This window comes from Lates calcarifer, linkage group LG11, assembly GCF_001640805.2.
Source record: "Lates calcarifer isolate ASB-BC8 linkage group LG11, TLL_Latcal_v3, whole genome shotgun sequence".
NCBI lineage: Eukaryota > Metazoa > Chordata > Actinopteri > Centropomidae > Lates > Lates calcarifer.
The window spans coordinates 3,725,651-3,736,885 of record NC_066843.1 but is presented as its reverse complement, the minus strand read 5'-3'; positions in this window follow the sequence as shown (position 1 = coordinate 3,736,885).

Here is an 11,235-nt window from a genome sequence, read left to right as displayed (position 1 = left end):
TGCCCTTTTCACAGCTAAAATAACAAACCTAGAGAAGTCAGATCAGTGTTTGTATGGCTGTTATTAGAAAAATTTGTCTACCAAAATATTGCTACCAAAAATGACCACTGACGAATCCATGAGACTATTATCACAGTTTCCTATAAACCATAGTATCATGTAAATGGTTGTAAGTTAAAACTGTAACGGCAGCTTCATTAATCATTTATAATCATCAATTCAAGGTTAATTGCTGTAACCAAATGAGTCAGGAGATTGTTGATTTCCTCAGTTACCTTGGTCAGGGTCATCAGCCTTTATGAAACATACAGTGGGCTTCTGTAACTGCTGAAACAAACTCTGCTCAGGAAATTTTACAAATGAGTGTATAAACTGTAATAATTGAACAGGTACCAGTGGCTGTGAAAGAGACATGAAGTCACTGAAATATCTACAGCCATATCACATCATTTAGATGTAAATCTATGCAAATACATGCAAAACCCGACACTGACCTCAACTCGCCAGACACAAGAGCAGTAAATATCCAAATTTCCAACTTTTAACCATCTTCTGCTTTGCCACCTGCCAAAAACACTCAACATTTTTCTCATTAATATGCAAATGTGGGAAATCAGATTTGTGTGTTGGATTGAATTAATCCCTGCCACCCCTTCTGCTTGTGCTGTAATCACAAATTACAGACAGGCGTCTGACGGTAGGCTAAAGCCTTGAATCTTGTCAGAGGGTCTTTTACCTCAGGGGAGAAATCCCAATCAACACAAGTGGTCAGACACACAGATACAGCAGCAGCATAGTAATTTGCCACATCCGCTGTCAGTTTCAAAGGGATATTAATTTTCCCTTTTCTCTTTTCCTTATCTCTCTGTTCTTGTAGCGTCATTGTGGAGCAGCTACAGTAGGCCCACGCCATGGCCGGTTTCCTGACATGTTAATCAGCGGGCAATTTGTTCACATTTAACAAGGGGGATGTTTGAGGAGATAAAATGCCTCCATCCTCTCAGCGCGATTCCCAAAGATTTAGAGTTAATGAGGAGGGTGCATATGAAAATTTTGAGATCAGAGGGACGCCACTGCTATTCATCCTTCGTTAAAATGATGTGACTGTATATGAACAGCACTGACGAAATGATAAATATTTAGATGCAGCAAGTCATTTCATCTAACTGGTATGAATGGTAAAGTACAAGCAGATAGTGCTGAAAGCCTACATAAAACATAGCAGGCTTTGGTTTGTTAGTTTACATGGCCACACATAGAATTAGAGAGTCAGCCATCTTTCTGTTTTTATGCCTCCACAGTGGCAAGAGCCGTGGCTGGAGGCATAAATGTTATGTTTTCAGGTTGTGACTGCGATATTTCAGTAACACCGTGAGAGAATTCCTCCAAATTTGGGACAAATGTTCACTTGGACTTCAAAGATAATCTGATTAGAATTTGGTGGTTAAAGGTCAAAGGTCAAGGTCACTGTGAACTCAAGAACTCATATGCTAATTATGATGAAACGCTGCTCATAACTTTTATTGAATTCTGTTTTAGTCCACATTATGTTTATTATAGTCTGGACAGACATGGAGGTAAGTTGCAAATGACTGGTTGGCGGAGGCATACAACCGTGAGGAGGTAATTCTAGTTTTATTATCACGATCGTGTAATGCCGTGAAAGGAGTATTTCAGAAAGCACTCATGTGTTATTAGTTATCATTGCACATCCTGCAAAAACCTCCCTCTTGGTTTTTATAGCTGTAATGCTATACTGTAATTGCTGTGAGTGTGTCTCGCTACGTATGCATGCATGTTTCCACTGTCAAACCTGTTAATGTGTGCACTATTGAATCTTGTGTAAATCCTAATTTAATTGAACATGTGTATTGTGTCTCCTCAGCAGCCTCTCCCAGACCCAGATGGTTGCATGATAAAATAATAAAATGACATGAACATCCACCTGTAAGATGAGTGTCAGGTAAGCTGTGCAGACTGCTGAGATACTCATAAGCAGAGTCATGCTGAAGAGTGAAAGTGTGACTTCCCCCGTGAATAGCATCAGTAGTTACATCTGTGAAAGAGGAGAGGCAACATGAGGGGAAAATATAACGGGCCTCATTCAGATGACAAAGGGGGACAGACAATGGGCGTAGCAGCATTATTTCAACTCCCCTCTGACAGTACTCTAATTTAATGAGGCACACTGTGAGCGCTCGGGTGAGTCTCTGTCTCACTTTGTCTGGAGCAAGGTCAATCTGCAAACACAAGGGCACGCACAGGAAACAACAACAAAACAAAGCCAGGCCTTGTAAAGAAAAAATGAAAAAGTCAGATTACAAACCACCAACAGTGCAAACAAGAAAGGCCGCGCTGGCCGCGCCAGAATATCCCGATAATTAAACTGTAATAGCAGACACGTTGTAAACAATGTTTGCTGTGCAGAGACTGGTAATAGCCTTTTACTGAGGAGAGGACTGGGCCAGATTATTAAACGGTGTTGCTCACCCCCCCTGATGTGCTAAAGTGCGACACTGCAAACACTGTTATCATAGTCGCAGTGACGACAGAAAAGCAGCAACAACGGCGATCTCTTCCAAACAAACACACACAAACACACAGACTTAGAGACACTGCAACTCCAGCCTCTTGGCTTCACCACGTCCTTCCTCCCTCCATCTGTCTGTCACCACAGACACGCACGCCATTCCAGGCAGCAGTCGCCTGGCAACATGGCTCAGCCTCTGAACATATTTCCCAGTTCGGGTAAGATATACACTTTCAGCTACAGTGTTATTTCATTAGAACAGAGCATGTGGGTTTGTGTTTCTGCATCTCTGTCTCCAGCCACCTGCTTTTATTGAAGCCTGCCCCCGGAGTGTTTGCTGGGGGAATATTAAAAAGACGACTGCCGTTGAACGGGATATTATAACATAATTAGCAGGGGTTCCGGGCTGGCACACCACACGAAAACAGATGGCCTGCTAATTCTATTAGCAGGGCAAAAATGGCCGCATTAGCTTTTAGCACTGGTAGAGCGCTGTGACCTTCAAGCCCCTGGCAATGGCCTGGTGCACAGACCCCCACTACTACTACAAGATACTTTCACTGACCCTGCACACTTCCTATTAGACTTTTTATAAACTGGCAGGGCCTATGTGAGGAAACCTTCAGAGTACAGTGCTCTTATGTGATTCAGTTCTCATATTCTGTATTCACATCCACGGTGGTTCCTATCAGGGCCACCACCTATAATTACAAGGTATTTCTTGATTCAGTTTGCAGAAGTACAGGTTGGCAGAAGCATCATAATAATGGATCCTGATTAGCAACAGTATAAGCTGCTGTATTCACATTAGATACCAAATGAAGGTTTTTCCAATCAACCTGTCAGTGGACATTTTGACTTCTTATTACAGTCAATGCACAGGTAAAACTAATAACATTAATGATGGGGTTTTTTGTTCCACTACTAAATACAATGCAGTCACTGATGATTTAATAAGATATGCTTGTATTTGACAAGTCAGTCACAACAGGAAGAGACAAAACAAAAACCAGTCACAGGTCAGGCAGTGCAAAAAGTTTGGTGACATTGGTTTACTATCAGGAAAAAGTGTGAAAACCACACATTTAACCTGCAAAAAGAGTTGACTCACTGATGAGTCAACTCTTTTGCTCAGCTCTTTATCAGGCTCATGAAAATGTGCAATAGTGATTAGCAATGGTATACATCTCAGACGATCAATGAAAAAATACCACGAAGCAATGAGCACTGGAAATAACTTCAAAGAGAAATGGAACATAAAAATCATTGGATGCTTCTCACTCCTCAGAGCAGGGTTTTATATATATACTGTAAAATCATGCGATTTCTCCTCAATTTTGGACTCAGTCCTCTCATTCTCTGAAAGGTCAGCATGTCAAGACGCACAAATTTGCTTGTCAAATCTACTTTGCCTCTATGGCAGAATGTACTGACTGTGGTGATTCCATTGAAGTTTGTTTTGGTCTGACAGTCAACTTGTTTGTCAATTATTAAAGGCTGAAACTAAATCTAACCAATCAAAGTTAAATTCTAACTGTGCTCATCAAACAGATTTTGGTCATAGACTGCATGTGATGGTGGTGAGTAATTTTAAGTTTCATAATACAGCCTTTTTTAATTTATATAAAAGGGAAGATAAGATGTAACCGCATGAGTTCATCTATTTAGCATCAAAATTGACAGTGAAATTAAACATATTACCACGAACATTCCTGGTTGTTAATATATTTCATCATTTCTATTCAGTTTAACATATCAATCCTGACCACAGAATCAGTGCAGCTCTGAAATGTTATCAGAGCATGAACCATCACAGATGTTACATTCTGAAATATTAAAAATATCATCTTTTATTACAAAACCTACATTCAAGACCATGTTTAGGACTTTAAATTAGGACAGTCTGTAATTTTGAATAAGAAAGTGGTGAATCGGTACAGTGTTGCTGGAGCCATGGATCCAAACCAGCTGAACGCTGTTTGACTGGCCACAACCAAACCTCTGCTCTGCCCCGAATACTGAGCGTCTGAGTCTCAGCCTCTGACTGTCATTCTCACACCCACTCACTTTTCATCTTTACCTCAGCCCCAACGTTCTCTCTCGCAGGTTTCAATATGCCGTCCTTCATCCTTCATTTCTCAGAAGATTCCATTTACCTTCTCTATATATTTCACTGACACATTTTTCAGCCCTTTTCGCTCTTTCTTCCTGCACCCCCCTATCCCCCACCTCCATCCCTTTGCTGTCCCTCTCCCTCTAAAGCAATCATCCTTCTTCCTTTCTCTTTTTATTTACATGACACCGAGGTTCTCTCAGAGGCAGGTGCAGATGGCAAAAGGCAGGCTTTTACAAAACGGTTCAGGTTTAATATCTTCCTCTTGCTTTTCATCCCAACTCAAGAGCTTCATAGCAGAACTAACAGTCCTCTCGTAATCGCATTGTCCTTCTGTAAATATCATGGGCCCAGTCTCATCTTTATTTTATTACCACCTCTATCACTAAAGACCCCCAGTGTGGACCAGATCGTTTAGGCTTGAGGGCCAGCCGACGCTGGTCTCATATCATCCACCCCTGCCCTGCACAAAATACATCATATGAAACACAGAGGACTTCTTCAGTATGGCATTAAATCCATTTACATTTAGTCTAATATTACATTCCTAATCACAACAATGCATCAATCCGAATAAAAAAAACTTCTGTAATCATCTCTGAAAAAGACAATCTTTGATAGCAGAGTGAAGCATTATGAAGCAGGAGTGGCATTAACAAGTTGATCGACGTGTTTTAAATGTATAGAGTTGGCTCAGTCTACAATTACAACTTTTTCTTTTGAAATTTTCTGTTATTTAGGAATTGGCTTAGTTAACAGTTGAATGGTTAAAAAAACACACATCCATTCTTTGTTGTTACGCACAGTAGAATATTCTCTCAAAACAATTAGAGAAGAGGTAAACTCGGCTCAGACGTCTGTTCAATTTACAAAGAAGTGGGCACAATAAAAAGATATATAAGAAGTCTCTGGTGATCAGACTATATCATGACATTTTTACTTAGATAGCCATGCAGAGGAAAGAAAAAGCCTAGTGGAGGATACGGATGAATGTGATCTGGAAACATAATTCAGCAGATGGTTGAAGAAAAAAGTGTAAACGCCATCAGTCAGCTGAGACAGGAAAGAAAAATATGAATAAATAGTGAGAGCAGGCATGAAAGATTGTCTCATCTCCTGATTGAACTTTCTCTAGGTTTTATAAATGAAAGTCATGCTTGCAAAGGTAAAGTTAAATCAAAAGCGACCATCTCTTAAGCCTCTATCCAGTGATTCTGTCTCATTGACACTGATATTCTGTCCTCTGCATCATCATCTGTCACGTTACTGAAGTGACAGACTATCTATGTGATCTAACTCTCAGTCAGTCAGTAGTTGAACTGCAGAGCTGTCCATAGCAATGCAGGGATTTTTACTTATACTGTACATGTAATATATGTCTTTTATGATATATAGTGAATCCATAAACAATCCAACAATAACTGAGTCATGTGCATACAAAGCAGCACTCGCACACATCACACATGCACACACACGTTTTACTTTACACTCATCCTGAACTTCCTCAGAGGCTGAACAGATGTTTTGTCCAACAGAGATCTGAGCTGAATCTTTTCCTCAGCACAGAGGAAAAAAGAGGAGGAGAGAATAGTTGGAACAAAGCAGAGAATCCCCATCAGACTCTATGTCAGCTGTTCTGAATAGTCCGTCAACACCAGCCCCTCACACACTCATGGCTAAATCTAAAATAGTGTGAAAAAAAACTTTGCTCTCTAAAAGTAACGTGTGTCACATGTTTGCATGTATCCAGACATGACAAATGTCTGAGGCTCCTTTTGTAGAGTCCTTCATTATATTCAACCAGCACAGTCTCTCCCCACTGTTTCTGCTTTATAGTGTGCATCATGTCGTCAGCTGTTTATTAATGGATTCCCACTGGAGCAGCACATGCAACTCACAACTCACTGATTGCTGCAGCACAGGAGTGATTCAACCTACTTACTGTACGGCCACTTTATGAAAGCTTTCACACTGCTGTTGGAACTTTTCTGGAGAAAATCCTCATGTGCACAGGCAATTATGTATGTTATGTCGTGCACGGGATAAATAGAAGAGGAAATTATGAGCATGCATGGCTCAACAGACAAATAAAAAAAAAGAGCTGCACCAGAAGAACCTTCAGCAATAATGCCAAAATGAAAAATAATGAGAAGTTATGCTTTACGGCTTTAATCTATGAGAAATTTGCTTAAACTTTAGACAGTCCGCAATTACATACTCCAAATGTGCAGCAATGGAGTATTGCCACATATTGTCCAAGGCATCATCCTCATAGTCATTAACTAGAGCGACAGTGGAATGATGATTATTATTCCCATCACTGCACACACACCTTTGTGCAGCTACTGTAATTCATTCATTTATTTATTCACTTTGAATCTGATGATAACGGGGCTCATTAACACAACACACATCATCCTGAGTCATAAGACAAATCCCACAAAATTACTGGCCGTGGACACATCATAAATGGAGAGGAAAGTTTTGGTAAACACACAACTTTGTGGCAGAGAAGTCTTAATTCAAATGAAGAAGAACTCATAGGAGTTTCTGGGGGAGAAAAGCCTGTCATATTCTGCTCCTGCCATCATAGTGATTTTGCATGCTGTTTTGTTTATTAGGAGCCATTTGAATATTGTTTTTCATAAAATTCTTCCCTAAGTACCTTGTCCAGACAAAGAAAACAACACACATGTATCCAATTTACTTTTACATAAAATTTTGAGAAAACAGAAACCACCCACATCATGCCACTCCTGAGTGATATGGCTGGTTTAAAATTCTAATTTAATTGTTATAATTTTCTCTTAATCATGGGCCAAAGATGAAGAATGAAATATCAGCTTGGTGCAGTCTGTCATGAGGGGATATGCAATCAGAAGTAAATGGCTGACTGCTGTAATGCTAATATGTAAAACGCAAAGTTCACGCTAACAGTCAGGGTGAATAACTGGCCCAGTGCAGCAGAGATATTTGTATTTCGCCCCACTGAGAAATAACGGCACCCTGAAGCACCCGCGAGAGTGAGAAACAGAGAAAGACAAACTTGCAAAGCCTTACAAGTCAAGATAATTCTCAAGTGCAGTGGGGGGAAATTGGCAGATTGAGGAAGAATAAGTGAGAGAAGCAAAAATCCTTTGCATTTTAATGAAAACTTTGAATTGAACGTAAATAAAGGAAGGAGTACAGCGGTACATAAACAAAAAAGCAACCAAAACAGCATCAGCTTTGGGGGTTTTGATGGAATTTTTAACCAGGCGAGAGTGTGTGTGTGTGTCTGTTACACACTCCCGATGAGGAAGACACACAAACTCACCTCACTCAGGTGTGAGGAGAATGTGTGATGACTGCGGCTTGGACCCATCAGCTCACCTGAGCGATCAGGGACGTCAGTGAAGGAGGGCAATCGGCCGTTTGAAGAATTCATGAGGTCCTGACAGAAATGTCTCATAAGCAGCGACTATTTCACAGAGTCAGCTGGACAGAGATATTTTACAGCTAATGAAGGGTAATAGCCAAAGTGATGGACCAACATTCCTCACAGTGACCTTTCAGCCTTTCAGGTGTGCACAGGCTTGTTTGTGAGGCTGTGTGTGTGTGTGCGTGTGTGTGTGTGTGCGCGCACCTGATAAAAGCGGATAGAGCAAAGCTTCTTGAAGGACGAGTGACCTCATACATCATGCTGGCATTCCTCTGCACAGTGGTGAAATGAGGGATTTTCTGTCCCACTCCTTTCTGTCCACACATCAGCACACACACACACACACACACACACACACAAACAAGCATTTGTACTCTATACTTGTTAGGACCGTCATTCACACAATGCAATCCATGGACCAAAAACTTTGCCTTACCCTCATAACTATGTTCCTAACTGCAACCCTTACTTTAACCTTTGTCTAACCTTGACCCTAACACAAAATCTTAAAGCTGCACTGCTCATAATTTTCATATTAATGTGACAGGTTTGCTTGTAGTGACAAAGCAGCAGATAATTATCACCGAACTCTGGAGCCGCCCTTAGCTCTATGAACCGTTTCAGTGTCTTTCAGCTCTTAGTTTTGGTTCAGCTGCACCTTTACTGTTCTGATTCACTCTCATTGGTCTTATCAGTGTCATTTTTGGCAACAGCAGGCAGCACAGTAGAGCATTTAGCAGCTAAAGAGCTAAATATCTCCCTCAGGAGTTTGTGAAGTCCAAAACAGAGCTGAAGAGATATTGGATCTACACTAAGGTCCCGTTTATCTGATGCACCTAGATAAAACTAATGCAGTCTAATGCAACAGCCTTGTTTTACAGAGGTGGACTGGACTTGATGTCATTATCCTGTGTGTTGTGCTAGTAGTCAGAGCCCTATCATGAGATGGAGGTGTTTGTTTGGATGTTATTTGGCAAAAAGGTTTGTTTACATTTGTCAACAAAGAGAGAAAGTGCCATGGCTGGCTAGAAATTTGATCACACCTTTCTAAATTTCCCATTTCATTGTGTCTTCAACCTTGACACAGCTTCTTGAAGTGAGGAACAGCCAAAGTGTTCTCACTTCCCAAAAATATCCTCATTCTCATGGTCTAAAACTCAAATTGCACCTCACAAAGATAGAAGTACAAAGACACATACACATGCATTCAGACAGGTAGAAATACATCCCTAAACCTCAGAAGGTCAAGCTACCGTGGGTTTCTGCCTGTTTCCATGACACTGCCAACCCAGAGCCTGCACTCAACCTGACTATCAATCAGCAGACAAACCATACAAAGGAGCAGGCTACTGTATAGGTAAGTGGACACACACACTGCTTGCACACTCACACAGAGATGAATCAGTTTCTTCTCTCCCCGTTGAAGCTCTGTGTAATATTAGCGTGCAGTGCGGCTATCTGTCAGTAATCTGGAGATGTAGCAGGAAGCACAGCAGTACCTCATCTGAGCAAAAACTTGCTGATTAGCGCCAGAATTATCCTATTAACAGAAATGATTTCACAAGCTTCAGCATACAAATGAGTCACTTACAAAAGCTTCATCTGATACTACTGCGAAACTTATTAAATCATTTAACTGTGAGATTAAAGTGGGCTAATTTGACAAACCAGCACTAATCACAAATGACAATAGGACAGTCTCGAGGAATGAGCGCGGATTGCAGCCTCTCGTTTATTTATATATTGTTAATAAGAGCGACTGAAGGGACAGAAGGGTGTCAGTGAGGAAATTAGATAAAACAAACAGCTGAAACCGCAGTGAGGCAGAGAATAGAAGGACACACCATATAATGAGATGTCTTTGAGGAAGAAAGAAAGGAGAGGGAAAAAGTGTGTGTATGTGTGTGTTTGGCTGGCCACGGCAGGTCAGAGCTAAGCACCGAGACGATCAGAATAAAGGCACAATTGCTGCCTGGTGAAGCAGACACACATGCTCAAAACAACGTGAGACTCAGAGATAAGGCTGGAAGTAGCGGACTGTGATTAATCAGTGACAGCTAACCACTAATTACAACCCCCAATCAATTACCTCAGCGCTCATTATCTAGTCAACACACCACCTGGAGAGCACTAATGCGCTTTACTTGCTGTGGGCAGTATCAGCATATACACTTGTCTTTTGAAAGCACTGACACTGAATGGAAAGTATGAGAGCTGAGTTCGTCTGAGAAGGAAATGTGACCAGTGTGTAGTTTGTGTGTGTAATTCTGTGTGTTTTAGTGGATGCATGGGTGAGCAAGGCAGCAAGTGAATAATCCCCTATATGTATTATTGTATCGTGCTGTTATAAAGGAAGGTGAGTATGCCAACATGTGTGAGGTAAGGGGGAAAAGCTCTGCAGTGGCCAGAAGCCTCCAGCCTTTGCTTTACATTTCGAGCGAGACTAAAGATTAAAGCTCTTCTCCCAGCAGCTCTCTAACAGAGCACAACCCAATTACACCTCTCCGGACCTGCACCAAGAACCAAGAGGGAAGAAAGACAGAGACAGAGAAAAGAGAAAGGGAGAGACAAGAGAGAATGAAGATGAGGGAGGTCGGAGGGAGGGATGACTGGGTTGCAGCAAAAAGGTGGCTGACTATGTAGGGGGAAAGGACACTGAAGGAGAGATTGGCCTGAAGGAAGGGTGAGAGCAAGAGGGTGAGAGAGGAATCGAGTTGGAGGGATGAGTGCAATGCAAAAGGAGGTGTTAAGAACAGAAAGTGTGTGTGTGGGGGGGGGGGGGGAAAATATCAGAGGCGAGAGAAAAGCAATGTCAGACATTTCCTCAGAGGATAAAATACTGTGTTCGGTTAAAAGGTGCAACTCCAAATGGCAGAAAGAGTTAACTGAAACTTAAGGACCTCAAAAAAACATGAATCATGCTTCATGACGTCAGGAAGCAGACGTGCCTGTGTTTCACAAACCAACTGGTCGGAGAGTCTTAAATCACAGCATGCCAAAAGGAAGAGGGACACAGAAGGTCTAATGTCCAGTTTTTTTAGCCATGCTATCTGTCAGTTGGTCCACCACTGTGGTCCACACTAAATATCTCAAAAATTATTTGATGGATTGCCGAGAAATGTGGCACAGACATTCATACTGGCCAGAGTATGAATTCTAATAACCTTGGTG